At 42.1% G+C, this 21,560-nt stretch overlaps 1 pseudogene; it reads left to right on the forward strand.

Annotated features, from left to right (window-relative positions):
* The first annotated feature begins 13,316 nt into the window (after positions 1 to 13,316).
* The window catches only part of LOC128571699 (CKLF-like MARVEL transmembrane domain-containing protein 7), a 52,724-nt pseudogene continuing 44,480 nt past the window's right edge, over positions 13,317 to 21,560 (forward strand).

Raw genomic sequence — 21,560 nt, forward strand, 5'->3', positions numbered from 1 at the left:
GCATTTTCTTCTAGTATTTTTATAGTTTCATGTCTTAAGTTTAATGGATTGAGTTCAGTCTTCTACAGGTCTCCAGCCAGTACACACAGCACCATTTTTTAAATAGGGAATCTTTTCCCCACTGAAAGTTTTTAATTGGCTTGTCAAAGATCAAATAATGGTAAGTAGCTGGGTTCATCTCTTGGTTCTCTATTCTGTTCCATACATCTACCTCTCTGTTTTTGTGCCAGTACCATGCTGTTTTGATTACTATCAATTTATATTATAGTCTGAGGTCCGGTAGCATGATTCCTCCTGCTTTGTCTTTATTTCTGAGTAATGTTTTGGGTATTCAAGGTTTTTTCTGATTCCATATAAAATGAAGTATTATTTTTTCAAGATCTTTAAAGTATGACAGTGGAGCTTTAATAAGAATTGCATTACAATTGTATATTGCTTTGGGTAGTATGGACATTTTAACAATGTTCCTTCTACCCAGCCATGAGCATGGTATGCTTTTCCATTTGTTAACATTTTCAGCTATTTCTTTTCTTAGAGTTTCATAGTTCTCTTTATAGAGATCTTTCACGTCCTTTGTTAAACTCCCAAATATTTCATCTTCTTTGGCACTACTGTGAATGGAATAGAGTCCTTAACTGTTTTTTCACCTTGACTATTGTTGGTATATATAAAGGCTACCGATTTATGAATGTTGATTTTGTAACCTGAGATGCTGCTGTATTCCTTGATCACTTCTAAGAGTTCTGTAGTAGAATCCTTGATCTTTTCCAGATATACAATCATATCATCTGCCCTTTTCTGAGGAACAGGTGAGGATTCCCTCCAGATGATCCACTCCCCTCATCTCTTTCCTAAGATATTGTTGTTTTAGGCCTCTCTCCTCATTTACAACTTCTCCCACTTTGTTGGTTCTTTGTCTTTATCCTATAAATATGCTTAAGCCTCCTCTATCTTATAAAACAAAAACTCTCAGACCAACTTCTCTGTACTCCATGCCCCCTTCTGGAAACCATCTTTCCTGTTTCCCCTGGATGAGAGTTGTTTGCTGACTTCACATCCAGTACTCAACCTACAGCCTTCTGATTCCCATCCCTGCACTACATTTCAACATTTCTGAAGGAAGGAACATCTGAGAGAGTTTGAAGGAAAATCTGAAACTCAATCTAGCAGACTCTTCAGGCCTCATCTTACTTGATGTCTCAGAAATGTTTGATTTTATTAAATACGCCTGATGGCAAATGGCCAGATTTCATCAATTTCCTTATAAAGCCTCACTGAAGATTATGGACTTGGACTGTTAATAGGAGAGACGTGCAAAATGTGCTTCAGTGTGAAGATGGGCTAAGATTGTACAGCTGTTTTAAAAGGCTACCCTTTGAGCTTGTCTTGAGATGTGATACTGCTTACTCCCTAGATGTTGCTGGTCCATTACATTACAGTAAGTGCTCAGTAAGTATTGGCTGAATAAAGAAACTAGGTCAGCAGAGAATCTAAGTAATCTATAGACTCAGTGGACTCCTACCTTCATGATCTTAACTCTGATAGTTTCCAGAGACTAGGAATACTGAATGTGGAGTGGTAAGTGTGGAACCTGGCATCACTAAAAAAGGAAAACTATATAACTCAGACTGGTGGTTCCTGGCACTGCAGCCAAACATAAGTGAACAAGTGGAAATCACTCAAAAGAGGTGTTGAGAGCATTTCAAAAGTAAAAATATCATGGGCAGAAGGCATGGCTCATGTGACATTACTGGATATAACACAAGATTAGATTCCATTCTCATAGTTCTCTCCCTTCTCCCTTCTTGAAGTTCAACCAGCTACCTGAACAAATAACATTTAAATGTTATAATAAACACAGTGACACTGATATACTCCTCATCGTATGACTTGCAAGCATTATAGAATTTAATCATCATAACATTAATCTGTTGTGCAGATATTAATCATCAGCCACAGATCTGGCATTGGTTTTGGTTCTGTAGCAAAAATATGGGAAGCCATAGTCCCTGCTGTAGCCAGCTCATGATCTGAAACATAGGCATGCAAACGTGCCATTATGACTCAGATGATTTGATGCCTAGAACATAGTAGGTACTCTAAGTTTGGTAACTAATAAAATCATTCAACTATAAAAATTATAAAACTGGCCTCCATTCCTCATCCTAATCCTTACCCCTATTGCAGGCTCATTTCTCTCTGGCAGTGACATATTTATTTGTAAATATGAATTCCACAATAATAAACAAACACTATATTTGTATAAAGAGGTTTCGCCATGGTCAGGCATAGTTGAATCTTTGCCTTTGCCCTTCCAATACTCAGAAGGTGGCTCAAATTCTTCTCCAATGGCCTGAGTAGGCAATAGACCTCTACACAATAAGATGACAGAATTCTTTCCTACTTATCAATTCTCTCAATAAATGCAAACAGCCTGAATTCTCCATTACTGTCGCTGGTGTACTCTAAAATTGCCTAACAGAAAATATTCCACGTTCCTGGGGGATTTAATTCTAGTGAAAGCCATGGCTTACTTAGCAGTTATTACAGAACTAAAAGAAGTACAGTTTGACCAGGAGTTGTTGGAAAAGGAGTGCTTAGTACAAAACAGTACAATGGCCTTGGTGATTGATCAGGTTGAGGATGTTCTCATCTCTGTCTCCACCTATACCTAGATATCTGCATATTGAAATCCATACCCATATTCAAATCTGTATCCTTATCTATCTAAATATATCCCTGTTAATGTTGCTTACAAAAATCTGTCTCCAATTTTCGCTCTTTGCAGATGATATGATTGTATATCTGGAAAAGAGATTCTACTACAAAACTCTTGGAAGTGAATCAAGGAATACAGCAGCGTCTCAGGTTACAAAATCAACATTCATAAATCGGTAGCCTTTATATATACCAACAATAGTCAAGGTGAAAAAACAGTTAGGGACTCTATTCCATTCACAGTAGTGCCAAGGAAGATGAAATATTTGGGAGTTTATCTAACAAAAGGCGTGAAAGATCTCTATAAAGAGAACTATGAAATTCTAAGAAAAGAAAAAGCTGAAAATGTTAACAAATGGAAAAGCATACCATGCTCATGGCTGGGAAGAATCAACATTGTTAAAATGTCCATACTACCCAAAGCAATATATAATTTTAATGCAATCCTTATTAAAGCTCCACTGTCATACTTTAAAGATCTTCAAAAAACAATACTTCGTTTTATATGGAATCAGAAAAAAACCTCGAATAGCCAAGACATTACACAGAAATAAAAACAAAGCCAGTTTGTGTACACCAATAACAGTCAAGATGAGAAGCTAATTAAGGACACAACTCCCTTCACCATAGTTTCAAAGAAAATGAAATACCTAGGAATATACCTAATGAAGGAGGTGAAGGACCTCTATAAAGAAAACTATGAAATCCTCAGAAAGGAAATAGCAGAGGATATTAACAAATGGAAGAACATACCATGCTCATGGATGGGAAGAATCAACATTGTTAAAATGTCTATACTTCCCAAAGAAATCTACCTATTCAATGCCATTCCTATCAAAATACCAACATCGTACTTTCAAGATTTGGAGAAAATGATTCTGCGTTTTGTATGGAACCGGAAAAAACCCCGTATAGCTAAGGCAGTTCTCTGTAACAAAAATAAAGCTGGGGGCATCAGCACACCAGATTTTAGTCTGTACTACAAAGCCATAGTGCTCAAGACAGCATGCTACTGGCACAAAAACAGAGACATAGACACTTGGAATCGAATTGAAAACCAAGAAATGAAACTAACATCTTACAACCACCTAATCTTCGATAAACCAAACAAGAACATACCTTGGGGGAAAGACTCCCTATTCAATAAATGGTGTTGGGAGAACTGGATGTCTACATGTAAAAGACTGAAACTGGACCCACACCTTTCCCCACTCACAAAACTTGATTCAACATGGATAAAGGACTTAAATTGAAGGCATGAAACAATAAAAATCCTCCAAGAAAGCATAGGAAAAACACAGGAAGATATTGGCCTGGGGAAAGACTTCATGAAGAAGACTGCCGTGGCAATTGCAACAACAACAAAAATAAACAAATGGGACTTCATTAAACTGAAAAGCTTCTGTACAGCTAAGGAGACAATAAACAAAGCAAAGAGACAACCTACACAATGGGAAAGGATATTTGCATATTTTCAATCAGACAAAAGCTTGATAACTAGGATCTATAGAGAACTCAAATTAATCCACATGAAAAAAGCCAACAATCTCATATATCAATGGGCAAGAGACATGAATAGAACTTTCTCTAAAGGTGACAGACGAATGGCCAACAAACACATGAAAAAATGTTCATCATCTCTATATATTAGAGAAATGCAAATCAAAACAACCCTGAGATATCATCTAACCCCAGTGAGAATGGCCCACATCACAAAATCTCAAAACTGCAGATGCTGGCATGGATGTGGAGAGAAGGGAACACTTTTACACTGCTGGTGGGACTGCAAACTAGTACAACCTTTCTGGAAGGAAGTATGGAGAAACCTCAAAGCACTCAAGCTAGACCTCCCATTTGATCCTGCAATCCCATTACTGGGCATCTACCCAGAAGGAAAGAAATCCTTTTATCATAAGGACACTTGTACTAGACTGTTTATTGCAGCTCAATTTACCATTGCCAAAATGTGGAAACAGCCTAAATGCCCACCAACCCAGGAATGGATTAACAAGCTGTGGTATATGTATACCATGGAATACTATTCAGCCATTAAAAAAAATGGAGACTTTACATCCTTCGTATTAACCTGGACGGAAGTGGAAGACATTATTCTTAGTAAAGCATCACAAGAATGGAGAAGCATGAATCCTATGCACTCAATTTTGATATGAGGACAATTAATGACAATTATGGTTATGGGGGGGGAAGCAGAAAGAGGGAAGGAGGGAGGTGGGTGGGGCCTTGTTGTGTGTCACACTTTATGGAGTCAAGACATGATTGCAAGAGGGACTTTACCTAACAATTGCAATCAGTGTAACCTGGCTTATTGTACCCTCAATGAATCCCCAACAATAAAAAAAAAAAAAAAAAAAAAAGCCGGAGGAATCACGCTACCAGATCTGACACTATACTACAAATCGATAGTGATCAAAACAGCATGGTATTGGCACAAAAACTGAGAAGTGGATGTCTGGAACAGAATAGAGAACCAAGAGATGACTCCAGCTACTTCTGTTATTTAATCTTTGACAAGCCAATTAAAAACATTCAGTGGGGGGCGGCTCCTGTGGCTCAGTGAGTAGGGTGCCGGCCCCATATGCCGATTGCGGCGGGTTCAAACCCAGCCCCGGCCAAACTGCAACAACAAAAAAAAAAATAGCCGGGCATTTTGGCGGGCGCCTGTAGTCCCAGCTGCTCGGGAGGCTGAGGCAAGAGAATCGCGTAAGCCCAAGAGTTAGAGGTTGCTGTGAGCCGTGTCACGCCACGGCACTCTACCCCAGGGCGGTACAGTGAGACTCTGTCTCTACAAAAAAAAAAAAATTCAGTGGGGAAAAGATTCCCTATTTAACAAATGGTGCTGAGTGAACTGCCTGGCAACCTGCAGAAGACTGAAACTGGACCCACACCTTTCACCATTAACTAAGATAGACTCTCGCTGGATTAAAGATTTAAACTTAAGACATGAAACTATAAAAATACTAGAAGAGAATGCAGGGAAAACCCTTGAAGAAATTGGTCTGGGCGAATATTTTATGAGGAGGACCCCCAGGCAATTGAAGCAGCTTCAAAAATACACTATTGGGCCCTGATCAAACTAAAAAGTTTCTGCACAGCCAAGAACACAGTAAGTAGAGCAAGCAAACAGCCCACAGAATGGGAGAAGATATTTGCTGGTTATGTCTCTGACAAAGGTTTAATAACCAGCATCCACAGAGAACTCAAACGTATAAGCAAAAAAAGAACAAGTGATCCCATCTCAAGGGATCTGAGGAGAAACTTGACAGGCGCATGGCCTATAGACATATGAAAAAATGATTATCATCTTTAAGCATCAGAGAAATGCAAATCAAAACTACTTTGAGATATCATCTAACTCCAGTGAGACTAGCCTATATCACAAAATCCCAAGACCAGAGATGTTGGCGTGGATGTGGAGAAAAGGGAACACTTCTACACTGCTGGTGAAAATGCAAATTAATACATTTCTTTTGGAAAGATGTTTGAAGAACTCTTAGAGATCTGAAAATAGACCTGCCATTCAATCCTATAATTAGGCATATACCCAGAAGACTAAAAATCACATCATAACAAAGATATTTGTACCAGAATGTTTATTGCAGCCCTATTCATAACTGCTAAATCATGGAAAAAGCCCAAGTGCCCATCGATCCACAAATGGATGAATAAATTGTGGTATATGTACACCATGGAATATTATGCAGCCTTAAAGAAACATGGAGACTTTACCTCTTTCATGTTTACGTGGATGGAGCTGGAACATATTCTTCTTCGTAAAGTATCTCCAGAATGGAAGAAAAAGTATCCAATGCATTCAACCCTATTATGAAACTAATTTATGGCTTTCACATGAAAGCTATAACCCAGTTATAACCTAAGAATATGGGGAAAGGGGAAAGGGAGGGGCGGGAAGGGGGGAGGATAGGCAGAGGGTGGGTGATACGTGGCATCACACCTACAGTGCATCTCACAAGAGTACGTGTGAAACTTACTAAATGTAGAATATAAATGTCTTAACACAATAACTAAGAAAATGCCAGGAAGGCTATGTTAACCAGTGTGATGAAAATTTGTCAAATGGTATATATAACCAGTGTATGGTGCCCCATGATGGCATTAATGTACACAGCTATGATTTAATAATAAAAGAAAAAAAATCCAGATACCTGCAGAGAGGTTGGCACTCAGAAGGTGGGAGCTAAACTTCCCTGGAGGACCAATGTAGGAAGTGGTGCAGCCACTACCCCCATGACTTGAAGGGTGTTTCCTTTGTCACTCACCAGGGAGTGTGGAGCACTTCTGGCAAGCTCCTATTATCCCATCAGTCTCTCAGATGGTGGGCAGTGGAATCTATATTCCCAAGGCTTTCAAAAGCTCCCAAATCATAACCTGGCTTATTGTACCCTCAATGAATCCCCAACAATAAAAAAAAAAAAAGCTCCCAAATCTTGTGCTGCCATTTATTCGACAACAGAGGGAGAAATAAGGAGGAAAAGAACTGATGTTGGCTTCTTATTTTGCTTATGTTGTTAAAAGCTTCTCCGATGCTGCAGTTGTGGAGTGGGTCCTCTCGTTCTTTGAATGCATGCTGTGTGATAGACTGTCATTTGTCCCCTGCCTCCAGAAGAGCCAGCTGGCAGCTAAGTGCTAAAGCCAGTGACTTGCATGTGTTTTTCTGACATTTAACAAATGGGAACAGCTTGCAAATCTGCATTAACTCACTCTGTCTCACAAATAATCAGGGCCTATGCAGTGTAGATGCTGGGAACATTAGCTCTGACACAAAGAGTTAGATGCTACAGGGGTGTGGGGTGTGCAGAAAACAAGTCAGCAAATAACGAATGTTTTAACAAAGTAATGAACGATATCTTCTGGTTCAGAGGGAAGAGTTTTAAAGTCATTTTTGTTTTGCAACAAGCCACTGCTAGTGGTGCTAAATACGTCTGCCAAGGCCCAGCTCTGCAACTTGAAGTCATCTTGCCTGCACCACGCAAATGCTGATCTGTTGTTTGCTTTCATCCTGCAAATACCATTTCAACTTCCTTACGCTTCAGAGCCAAGGATGTCTCAAAGGGGCTGTGTTTGACCACAAGTAGACTTTCGCAAAGCCACACCACATATTTGCTGTCCCTACACTGATGTTAAGTGAAACAAAGAAAAGATATCACATTTAAAAGGGCACACACAGATATGCATCTTGACTTCTTTACTCACACATAACCCATAAATAAGGGCACAGTTCCAGCTAGTGCTGACAGTGTGGATTTAGAATAAATTGAAGAGCATATCTTATTCAGGATTATTTGGCACTTGGGACTAAGCATTATCAAGCCCTATCAAGCCCTAAAGGTTTTGTTCCATTTAGAAGATAACTGTGTTTGTGATGTTTCAACTCCTAGACTCAAATCTCCAAAGAAAATAAGTCCCTAAACATGAATAAACAGAGAAATAGGTACACTGGGGAATGTATTTGGCACAGGGCTTGGAAAATCTGTCTTGCAACTGAGACAAAATAAACTTGTAGTTTCCTTAAACTTTCGGTGTGGAGGACGATGGAACAGCATAATCACCACCTTCATTTGAGACTGGCCATATGATTCTCTGGAGGAAGTCAAGAAGAGAATTTGGGGGTTCATAATTAGGTCACTAATCCTCAAGAGTAAGACATTTCCACAGGATAGGAGTATAAATGTCCCCAAGCACAGGTATGAATGCCCAGGAAATTTTCTTATAGAGCATGGCCCTGCCTAGGGCTGGAGTCACTCAGAATTCTTTTTTTTTTTTTTGTAGAGACAGAGTCTCACTTTACTGCCCTCGGTAGCGTGCCATGACGTCACAGGACTCACAGCAACCTCTAGCTCTTGGGCTTTCGCCATTCTCCTGCCTCAGCCTCCCGAGCAGCTGGGACTACAGGCGCCCACCACAATGCCCTGCTATATTTTGGTTGCAGTTCAGTGGGCTGGGTTTGAACCTGCCACTCTCGGTATATGGGGCCGGTGCCCTACTCACTGAGCCACAGGTGCCACCCACTCAGAATTCTTGAAGTGACATCTCTGCACTACCCAAGGACATGGAGGTTCCCAAGGAGGTCTTACTTACTTCTGAGAAGACTGGATAGAAGGAGCAATATCCCTGAAACCAGCCTTCAGGGATCAAAATAGCTATAATTAAATACAAACTGACAACTGGCTTTTACTGTCAGCAGGGCAGAGGGCAGAGATTGGGATATTTTGGCAACAGTTCAGCAAGGAAGCAGAGGAGAGGGATCCAGCTCAGATTTGAGGTTCAGTAGTATGAGCCCCATTACTCTCTGCTGCCTTGAGACTCTTCAGCCTGGTCCATGACATTAATTGAGTTGCTTGTAACAATGAAAATTAAAAAGCAAAAGAAAGATGCACTCCAGCACAAGGCATCACATGAAGCCACTGTCAGAATGGACAGGACTCAGAGGCCTATCTGCAAATCACACGAATCCTAATTTAGCCCATGGAAGGATGTAAAGAAACGAAGAGTCACAGACAATTTTAAACACAAAGAAAATTCCCACTGTCTGGAATGTGAGAGTGCTAAGGAATGTGTCTCCACACCAGGATCAAGCAGCATTCAGCAACATAATCCGACATTTCAACATCAGAATATCCTAAATAAGTAATTCTGGGTCCACATTCTTTGTTTCTTCCTCTTTGCTCTTATCTCCAAACGCAGGTTTTGATGGATTGTCTCCTAAATCCTATTCAACTTTATGTCTCCCTCTTAGCTTTCAGTCACACTACCCTAGACAAAGCTACCATCATTTTTACCCTCCATGCTGCAACAGCTCCTGAATTATCTCCCTCAATTTCTTTTCTGCTTCAATCCAATCCACAGGCCTGAGTGGACATGATCTAGTTATGTGAATCCCCTGCTTCAAGCCCTTCAATTTGCAAGTTTTCAACGCGTACATTGAGGTTCCCCAGGCCTCCATTCAAACTCACAGGAGCACCCTGGACTGTTTGTAATTTTTGAGGAAAACAGTAATGCCCCATGATGGGCCCCACTGATGTAGCCAGCCACTGTACGGTTTCATCTTGAGATTGCCCTACATTTCTTTCAAGGATGTCATATCTTTGTGAAGCTTGGTTTTCAATGATTTCTGTGATATTAAAAAGAAAGCAATGTTGCACACTAATCATTATGGAATAGGAAGTCGCATCTGATTCCAAGGTTTGAGAAATTGCACAATGTCCAACTGGCATTGGTGTCCAATTAGTAATTAATTATAATTTAAGAAAAAACTACAAATATTTTCTTTTCACTTATGGATATCTTTTAAAAAGAACCTCTAAATTATTAGATAATAAATGCTTATTGTGCTACTTGGATCTATCTTCTTAATAATTAGAAATTTAAGAAGTTTTACCTTGGATATTTTCTGATTGCTCTCAGGATAACATCTAAAATCCTCAGTCATGACTTGCAAGGCTCTGGCAGCTTTCTCCACCTTGGTTTTGTGCTCCTGTTCATGTTATGATCTGAGACACTAAAACAGATGCCTCTTTATCAGCAGACAGACTCTGAGGTTAGTTACCTAGGGACCCTGAGCATTTAGGGATCTGCTGGCCTAGCAACTTCCTAAATTCTATGGTTACAAGAAAAACCCAGAGTCTAGCTAAATTCCCTGTCAGACCCTCCCTAACTCTGATTTACAACCCAAATCACTACAAATTTACAACCCAAATCTGATTGAACAGGGGTCAGGCCTTATAAACATTCTTTCCTGATAAGCAACTTTTAGATCTCAAGCCAGCTTCAGCAGTTTATAGCGGCTGCAAATGAACTCTCTGTCCTGCCCAGTTCACCTTTTGAAATAAAGAGCCAAATTCCATCTCATTTGAATCACAAAGCCCCACCCTATAGTGAACATTGGATGTATGTTACATCTATGTTTGCCTATTGCACATGCACTCTGCCCTCCTCATAAATACATATAGCTTTTCTGGAAACCTGCCGAATATGTATGACAGAGGCACAAAAATCCAACCTGCCCTTTTCCCTTTGGAAAAGAGTGCACTTTTGGTCCACTCCATAAACTATACCTTCCCAGTTTGCAATTAATGCCACCAATAAAGTTCTCCTTTCTACTATTTAGCCACCCCTGTGGCCTTCTGCATGGCAATGGGATCTCCAGCCATCTTAGGGCCTCTTTTATTTCCCCAATATGCCTTATTCATTCTTTACTCAGTTAAGGCCTTTGTACACTGTTCTCTTTGTCCACAGGGATCTTCTCTCCCTGTCCTATCCCCCAGATAGGACACTCACTTCCTGAGAACACTCACTTCCTTAGTTAACATCCTTTCAGCCATAGCTCTTTCTGTCTGAAACCTACTTTGCCATATAAAATAGATTAATTATATGTTCTCTTTCCATGCTATACTCTTTCCTCAAAACAAATTTGCACAAGAGTCAAATTGAGTCAAAATGGTAAATAACACAAATCCTTGTGCCACAAGTCCAAGTTCAAATTCCAGTAGTCTCTGATAGTGCCTACCTCACAGAGATGTTATAAGATTAAGTGACTAAATACATACAAAGTATTTAGAATAGTATACATGGTAAAAGTTTTTTCCCACTGCCTACTCTAGTGGACAATGAACTTCATGAAAACAAAAACCAAATCTGTTTTAATAACCCTCATGTCACTAGTATCACACAATATCTAGCACAGGAGACAGGCAGTATGCATTTATGAATAGAGGAAAGAAGCAATAGGCTCTCTGGCTTCCTTAAAATGACAACACCCAGCCGTGGTGCACCTGATGTGAGATAACAGAATCCTAGAGGTTGAGATGAAACAGTGTCCAACCTATTACCTTACTTTTCTTTCCCTTATCCAAGGAGGCTGATTTTGGAACAGTAAAATGGTGCAAGAATGACTACCAAGGTTCCTGTTAACTCTTTCTTCTATGTCTAATATTTTATTAAAATTGAGAATAAAATAGACAGAACACTGGTCCTCAAGACAGGACACCAAGGTTGCAATGCCCACGCCATAGTTCTCCCAGAGTGTCACAGACTATAGCACAGTATGTGGTCTCTTCCCTAGCATGTGAAGGTACAACCAATATGGAGAAGCTATAAAACATAGTACTGGAAGAGGGACCCAGGGGTTAGGACTGACCTCATGTCCTGGACAAAAAGTACTTAGAGACCTGAACACCCAGCCAACCCACGGAAAACCTAATTTGAAAACAGTAAGCCTTATAAATGAATATGATGTTAACTTTCTAGTTTTACTAATTGTTCCATGGTTATGCAAGATTTAACATTTGGGAAAGTGGTATGATATGAGAATAATTTGTGCTGTATTTGAAACTCTCTGTGTTTTTATTTAAATATCAACAATAAAATAAAAATATATTTAAATAAAACATAAATGTTATTTAAATGTATAAATGCCATACTAGAGTTCTAACTACTGTGTTCAGGGATGAGAAATAAATTACTACCTACAGAGAAATCATAAAAGCAAGTACCAATGGGGCTGAATTTGGGAGGACAGAGATCCTTGTGTGTATAGAGGTGAGTGGGGAGGAACGTGTGTGAACAAAGCATCTTCACTAACAGAAGCTTGTCCAAGTTGTTGGGGGTAGGGGATGAGTGAGGCAGGGTAAGGAGAGGAAAATGAAAAGCTAACTACACAAGGTTAAATAACTTTCTCAAGGCTACACAACAAAAATGGGATTTGACTTCCATGCCTGATTGCAAAGCCCTGCCTTTCACTACCCAAAATACAAGCTTGGAAGAAAGAATGGTTAGGGCCCATATCATAAAGAAAATAGTATTGATATTTGAGTCCCCAGCACCTAGCACAAGGTGACATACAGTGAGCAGGTGCTTTAAAATGTACTAGTAAAAGAATAATGAAATGGCATAACATGAAAAGCCAGTTGAAATACATCCTTGGTGATACGCAGAAAAAAATCCCTTAAAAGGAGTACCACCCCTCTATTAGGATGCCTGTCCCAGCAACAACTAAAAATATCTTCTACTGCCACTACCATCTAATTCCAAGTCAAGTAATTCTACCAAATCTTTTCTACTAATCAACAGGCAAAATCAAATCTCAATTTGGAAAACCCTTTACAAAGCATTTCGGTAATCACCATTTCTGTGCTGTCCTGCACTATATCATGAAGAGGCGTACGCTTGGCACTTGGGCCAGGCTTCTGAGCCTAAAGTCTCCTGCTGGGGAGAGTGGAACATGACATGTGACAGGCCTGTGTACAAACTCCCACCTCTAAGGCTCATTTGAACGAGTCTTGCCTTCTAATAAGCCTGTCCAATATGGTGATTTTGTGCAGCCAAACGTAAATTTGTCCCAGGTCAGAGACTTATGTATGTATGCATTTCTGCTTATTTATACAGCTTCCTCCTGGTTCCCAGACCACCATTTCTGATGCTGGCAATATCATTTATTCTCTGTGATTTTTTTCATTGTACCTATTTCACTTTTAATCAATTATCAGGCTGGAGAAATGAGCTTTTGATTTACTCTTGTCATTTCCCTAAGCGTTTGTTTTCTGATTTTCTTGGCCCCCCCAATGGCCACTTTTTACCAAACAATTCATACATATGCTAACATATTTACAGTGCCCCTGCTGTGTTCCAGGATGCTGGCTGCCAGTCAGATTGTCAGCATCCCAGGTAAACAAATGATCAACACAAAGCCCAGAAAATACTGATGTGAAAAACTCACTGGCCTCAGTTGGAGGGGCAGCCTGCTGGGCTGATTCCAGGGGCCGAGGTTCTAAATTTGGCTATGCTATTAAAAATCTGTCTATATTTTTATTTTTCATACAAAAATTAAGGAACAAGAGTGAATAAGTAACATTCCTTGAGCTGTAAAATTATAAATTTAGAGGAGGAGGGATTAAAAATGGTGGCCGAGTAACAGCTTCCCTGCAACTGGGCATGGTGAGTCTGGGGAAATAGGACTCCAGGCATCTCTGCTGGTGGGATCTGCCTATAATCATCCCTTTGAGGATACAGGGAGTCATCAAGGGACTTCTGGACCCCAAGAGGAGGACAAAAACAGTGGAAAACTGGCAAGTGATTGCATGTGTTCAATCGACCTAATCCCACTGGCAACTGTAAGTACAAGCAGCAGTGAGACTGCAAACCATAAAGGCCTAACCTGTGAACTGTTTTGGTGTTTTTGGACTTGGCACTCAGTTGAACTGCCTAGGGGAGAGCATGACCAGAAGTGCAGAGAACTTTGGGCATTCTCTAGGGCCCCAGACTGAGCCACTGAGCAGTAGAGAACTGCCCCTCAGGGTACCAGAGCAAGGATCAGGTGGGACCTAGTAACCTAGTGACTGAGCAGCCCAAAGGTGGGGACTGAGCTGCCTTATGGCCTTAACCATTAGGGGCAGAGTGAGACGGTTTGGGCACACTGGAGACTTGGGCTGTTGCCATGGGTAGAGTGCCATGACGTCACAGCTCATAGCAACCTCAAACTCCTGGGCCTGGCACCGCCTGGACCTCCATAAGAGCTGTGCCATGAACCCCGACCCGTAACCCGCATCCACTGGGCCTCCACATGCCCTGACCAGGAACTGCAGAAGCTGCACAACCCTGCGTCCACCCTCCTGTGTCCTCCAGGCCTCCACACTGGCCTGCTCATCTGGCCAGGGATACTGGTAGCCGCGTGCCCTCTGGAGCCCTCCCTGCCTCTGCACAGAGCCCTTCTCCTGACGAGAGAATGCTGAAGCCTTGGGCTCTCTGTGCCAAAGTCAATGGGTGCCAGGCACTCCCAGAACCATGCGCACCACCTCCTGCCAGCTGCTGGATCTGGGTGTGTCACACGCCGGAGCTGCTTCCGCAACCAGAAGTCCCCAGCTGGGGCAGCCCTGGAGGAACTACACAGGGTCACTCCCTACAAAGATCCAACAACAATAGAGTGATCCCCCTGGGGTCTAATCTTGGAGAGACACCACCCCAACTCTGAGGATGGCCAGAGGCAATGGAGAACAATCATGAGGCAAAATCAACAGAAAAACTCTGGCAATATGAATAATCAGAGTAGATCAACTCCCCCAAGGATAAATGGGGCAGACACAGCACAAGATCCCATGTACAAACAAATAGCTGAGGTGTCAGAAATCAAATTCAGAATATGGATAGCAAATAAGATCGAAATAGAACTCCTAACAGGAAGCCAAAAGATATCTCAAGAATTCAACAAATTCAAAGACCAAATGACCAAAGATTTTGACACATTGAGACAAGAAGTTGCTTCCCTCAAAGATCTGAGGAACACAGTAGAATCGCTCAATAACAGAATGCAGCAAGCAGAAGAAAGGATTTCTGACATTGAAGACAAAGCTTTCGAACACTCCCAAATGCTAAAAGAGGAAGAGAAATGGAGGGCAAAAACAGATCACTCTCTCAGAGAGCTCTGGGACAATTCGAAGAAAAGCAATATTCATCTAATAGGGATCCCCAAAAGCGATGAAGTAGCTTCACAAGACACAGAGTCTCTTCTCCATGAGATTATGAAGAACTTTTCAGACAAGCCAAGAGATTCTGAAATTCACAAGGCAGACAGTTTCAGAACTCCAGCACGACTCAACCTGAATAAGACATCCCCCAGACACATCATCATCAATTTCACTAAAGTTAATATGAAGGAGAAAATTCTGACAGCTGCCAGACGAAAGAAAGCCATTACCTACAAGGGGAAGAATATTAGAATAACTGCAGATCTCTCTGCTGAAACCTTTCAAGCTAGAAGAGGATGGTCATCGATTCTTAATCTCCTAAAACAAAATAACTTTCAACCAAGGATCCTATACCCAGCTAAACTGAGTTTCATTTACGATGGAGAAATTAAATACTTCAATGACATTCACGTGTTGAAGAAATTTGCCATAACTAAACCAGCTCTCCAGGATATTCTCAGATCTATCCTCCATAAAGACCAGCACAATCCTCCAGCACAAAAGTAAACTCACCCAGAAAATTTTGATCAAATTCCAACTTCCACAGTCGCAAAAGGATTACAAATGTCCACCGGACTCTTGAAAAGCTTATCAATATTCTCAATTAATGTGAATGGTTTAAACTGTTCTCTAAAGAGGCACAGGTTGGCTGACTGGATACAAAAACTCAAGCCAGATATCTGCTGCATACAAGAATCTCATCGTACATTAAAAGACAAATATAGACTCAAGGTGAAGGGATGGTCATCTATATTCCAGGGAAATGGAAAGCAGAAAAAAGCAGGCATTGCAATCCTGTTCGCAGATGCAATAGGCTTTAAACCAACCAAAATAAGGAAGGATAAGGATGGACGCTTCATATTTGTTAAAGGTAATACTCAATATGATGAGATCCGATTATTAATATTTATGCACCCAATCAGATCACACCTCAATTTATAAGAGAAACTCTAACAGACGTAAGCAACTCAATTTCCTCCAGTTCCATAGTAGTTGGAGATTTTAACACCCCTATAGCAGTGCTGGATAGATCCTCCAAAAAGAAGCTAACGAAAGAAATTTTAGATTTAAGCTCAACCATGACTTAACAGACACCTACAGAACATTTCATCCCAACAAAACTGAATACACATTCTTCTCATCAGCCCATCAAACATACTCCAAAACCGACCACATCCACTAATCTAACCTCAGCAAATTCTAAAAAATAGAAATTATTCCTTGCATCCTCTCAGACTATCATGGAATAAAAGTTGAACTTTTACAAAAACATGGAAGCTAAACAACCTTATGCTGAAGGATAGATGGGTTATAGATGAGATTAAGAAGGAAATCACCAAATTTTGGAAACAAAACAACAATCAAGACACGAATTACCAGAACCTCTGGGATACTGCAAAGGCAGTCCTAAGAGGGAAATTTAAAGCACTGCAAGCCTTCCTCAACAAAACAAAAAGAGAGGAAGTTAATAACTTAATGAGACATCTCAAGCAATGGGAGAAGGAAGAAAACTCCAACCCCAAACCCAGCAGAAGAAAAGAAATAACCAAAATCAGAGGAGAACTAAATGAAATTGAAAACAAAAGAATTATACAACAGATCAATAAATCCAAAAGTTGGTTTTTTGAAAAGATCAATAAAATAGATAAACTTTTGGTCAGCCTAACCAGGAAAAAAAGAGTAAAATCTCTAATTTCATCAATCAGAAATGGTAATGATGAAATTACAACAGACCCTCAGAAATTCAAAAAATCCTTAACGAATACTACAAGAAACTCTACTCTCAGAAATATGAAAATCTGAAAGAAATCAACCAATACCTGGAAGTATGCTACCTACCAAAACTTAGACAGAATGAAGTGGAAATGTTGAACAGGCCTATATCAAGTTCTGAAATAGCATCAACTATGTAAAAAATCTCCCTAAAAAGAAAAGCCCAGGACCAGATGGCTTTACGTCAGAATTCTACGAAACCAGTACCTATATTTCTAAACCTCTTCCAAAATATGGGAAAAAAAGGAATAGTACCCAATACATTCTATGTAGCAAAGATCACCTTGATCCCCAAACCAGGGAAAGACTCAACAAGTCTTGATCCCCAAACCAGGGAAAGACTCAACAAGCAAGATGGCAGCTGAGTAACAGCTTCCTTGCATCTGGGCACCGTGAGTCTGTGAGATAAGACTCCAGGCATCTATGGCTGGTGGGATCTGCCTATAATAATCCCTTTGAGGCTACAGGGAGTCAGCAAGAGACTTCTGGACCCCAAGAGGAGGACAAAAACAGTGGAAAACTGGCAAGTAATTGCATGTGTTCGATCAGTCTAATCCTGCCGACAGCTGTAAGTGCAGTAGCAGCAAGACTGCAACCTGGAAAGGCCTTACCTATGAACTGTTTTGGTGTTTTTGGACTTGGCACTCAGTTGAACTGCCTTGGGGAGAGCTTGAGCGGGAGTGCAGAGAACTTTGGCTGGTATCTGTGACCCCAGACTGAGCCACTGAGCTGGATAGATGGAGCTAATGGTGTTTGGCTGTGGGCCGCAGGGAGCCATTGTGAAATAACTGCCCCAACAAGGTCCACCCTAGGGGTTGCAGAACAAGGATTGGGCTGGATCTAGTAACCTAGTGACTGAGCAGCCTAAAGGTGGGGTCTGAGCTGCCTTACAGCCCTAACCCTCAGGGGGCAGCGTGAGACCAGTTTTAGCACACTGGGTAAGTGGATAGCCACTTCACCAGTGATTCCAGCGACAAGCACTTTCCTGGGAAAGCTTCTGCTTAGCAAGTTTAGAAGCTTAAAGTGCCTTTTAAGAGGGCTGAAGAGAGACTTAGGGTGTCTACACTGTGGGGTTTGAGAAATCAGCGTAGGGAGGCGGAGCATGATGGCGGACAGGACGGACGTGTAGCCCACCTCTCCCAAGCCACCAGGTAAGAGGAAAGGCGGTCTGGACCTTCCCTGTGTGTGGATTATTGGAGTGGACAGACAGCTGGAGACGCCCAGCGAACTGGCGTTTGCTATATATGAGGGGTAATTTAAAAATCACAGACTCTGTTGTAGAGATTCATCCCTGCTCGGTCGGGCCGGCCAGCAGGCCTCTCCCCCACGGAGGTCAGCAGCTTGTAAATGCTGACAAAATCCAATTGACAAGTAATTAATCCTGAACTGAGGGAGGCATCCAAAAGGAGAGCTACTCAAAACCACAGAGAGCTGGGCAAACTGTGGGACAATTGAAGGGAAGGGATCCTGCCCGGGAAACAGACATTTTGAACTACCCAAAAGGGCGGGCACCTTTCCCCCAGGTATTGGAGGGGGCTGGCGGTTCAGGCTGTGCAGCGAACTGGCGGACGCCCATCCAAAACTCTAAACCCATAAAACTGAGAATAAATCCCACGAGCGCTCCAACCACGGGAACGGCTTGAAGCCTAGGATCTGGCTTTGGCTTCTGGGGCCGCAGAGCAACTGAAGCCGTGGACCGGCTTTGGCTGCTGAAGCCCCGGGAACCAGCTACAGGAGATACTGCACGAACTCAGCACCACTCCCCTTATGGCCGATTGCAGTCGCCAGTTTGCAGGGGAACCTCGGAACAGAGTGGAGGGACTTAGGAAGCGTGGACACCTGCACTGAGTGGGAAGGTCGGTCACAAGTGCTGTCCGGAAAAGAACAGCCGAGGTTGCACAATTCTTAGGCGACAAACTTTTACAGAAACTCCAAAATGGCGATCGGCCATGGAAGGTGGTTACCATGGTAACGGTATAAACTGTAAACCAGGTATAAGTCTCAAAACCACTCACAGCGCCACCTGGTGTCCAGAAAGTAAATTGCAGTATGAATATATTCCTACGAAAGTTGATCCCTACAGCAGACATATAGACATTTATAGGTATATTTCTACCACAAGAATATTTTTGCAGTTGGTGCCTTTTTTTTTTCATTTTGTTTTGTTTGGTTTGGTTTGGTTTGGTTTTCATGGGTTTTTTGTTTTGTTTTTTTTTTGCTGTTGTTTTCTTTTTGTCTGATTTTTCCTCACCATTTTCTTAGAGGAGATTTCGATAATTTTTTATTATTACATTTTATATAGATATATTTTTTATTTCTATGTCTTCTAATTTTAATTTCTTCTTTCTTCTCACTTAACATTCCTTCTAACACCACTTTTTTCTCTTTTTTTCCCTTTCTTTCAATTATTTTACGATTACAACTATTTTTATTGCAGTTGTTCTTATATTGCTGTTGTCGTGGCTATTGCTTGTATGTTTATGTGTTTCTGTCTATCTCTGTATCTATGGGCCCATGTGCCTGGTAACCTTTGTATCTGTTTATTTGTTCATTTGGTCTCAATGAGCTTGGTGCTACGACCTGTAACCCTGAGCTCCTAACACCCCCCTCCACTCTCACTCCGTGATCTGGAGACCTGCCCCCTCAGGAGTCCAGATTCTTGGGTGAACTCTCAAGAGGTATAGACAGGACCTGGACTACAGCTGGCCAGTGCTGACTCTGTAGCAAAGGAGCGAGAAGACAACGGTCGGCTGAGAGGGAATTACACTGGAGCGGTGGTGCCCCGAGGTGCAGAGCAACAGCCATCTTCAGCAATAACAAGGCCCACTCCCAGATATCCCATAGCCTCTCCTCCTGTCTTCCTGGGCAACCAGATGAGGCCGAGCATCTTCTCAGATGGCAACAACCATGGAACAGACCTGGGAATGAAACACAGGCCCCGTGAGTAAAGGGTATTCCTGAGACGGTACCGACTTGGGTGGAACACGGGGACTAGAAAACACACCCACAGAGCCGGGAAACTCCTAGGGTGGGGCTGATCCAGAGAACCGCTCTACTGAGCCTAAGACGCACCTGGCCCTTAGGGGATCACCAGCCTATAGACAAAGGAGGCCAAGAGGCTACAGCCAACAACTGATCGTGCTGCGAATACAAACCCGCAGGACTAAAGACAGGGCCTGAGACACAGGTTCTGGGAACTCAAATCAGCCTCTCCTCTGCAGAGGAATCTGGCAAGGTTAGAAACAAACTCCCACAGGGTTGTTCCCTTCACCCAGTAACATAAACTAAGGGTGGGGCTGGAACTGAGTGAACACCTCCAGCCTCCATCAAATGCCCGAGGTTGACAGGCCACACCACTCCCTACTGGATAAAGACAGAGAATAGCGGCCTAGTTGAGCAGACACAGACTACCCTGTGACTTAGGCAGGTGCAAACCCCTGGAGTATCTGCTTACTGCAGACAACTGACTGGGTCACAGCCCTGTGGGGCTAGCAGCGACTGGGTGTGACAGAGCAGCAAGGTGGGGAAGGAGGCATCATTCTTCCCAGAATGATCTATTTACTGGTGGCTCTTCCTGACTCCACGCAGCACTGGAGCAAGCCATTTTAGAGCAGTCACCAGACCACTGTGACCCAGTTCCCAGGGACCTCTTGAACTCTCCCACCCGAGGCAGCTGCTGACTGAGACAACTGACTTGGACCTTTTGAACTGAGTCACTCACCTGGGGACTATCCAGGTGGTGCCCTGGGTGTGTGGTTGTAGGAAGGTTTGATTTTCCTTTTCCATTTGTTGCCTGTGGTGGGTGGGGTGACTTAATTGCTGGTATTTCTCCACAGCTGAGACTTCAACCCAGAGTAACTGTTTCACTAGGGTCACACAGAAACCAACAGAAAACAAGTCAGAACCACTTAGCCCCTCTACACCAAACAGGGCCCCAGTTTCTCAGGCCACAGCACTGTACGGGTCCTCGACAAAACACCAGAGGAAAATCAAAGGGAGTAAAACAATCATGGGGTGGAATCAGCGAAAAACTCTGGTAACATGAATAAACAGAATAGATCAACCCCCCCAAGGAAAGATACGGCAGATGTAATTGAAGATCCCATTCACAAACAACTGGCTGAGACGTCAGAAATCGAATTCAGAATTTGGATGGCAAACAAGATTAACAAAATGGAATTAGGAATTCATGGAGAAACTCAAAAGCTGTCTCAAGAATTTAACAAATTTGGGCGGCGACTGTGGCTCCGTCGGTGGGGTGCCGGCCCCATGTACTGATGGTGGCGGGTTCAGGCCCGGCCCTGGCTGAACTGCAACCAAGAAATAGCTGGGAATTGTGGCGGGCGCCTGTAGTCCAAGCTACTTGGGAGGCTGAGGCAGGAGAATCGCTTGAGCCCGGGACTTGAAGGTTGCTGTGAGCTATGTGATGCTACAGCACTCTGCAGAGGGCCATAAAGTGAGACTCTGTCTCTACAAAAAAAAAAAAAAAAAATTTAACGAATTTAAAGACAAAACCACGAAAGACTTAGACACACTGAAACAAGAATTTGCAGCCCTCAAAGACATGAAAAA

This window comes from Nycticebus coucang, chromosome 19 (assembly GCF_027406575.1).
Source record: "Nycticebus coucang isolate mNycCou1 chromosome 19, mNycCou1.pri, whole genome shotgun sequence".
NCBI classification, from domain to species: domain Eukaryota; kingdom Metazoa; phylum Chordata; class Mammalia; order Primates; family Lorisidae; genus Nycticebus; species Nycticebus coucang.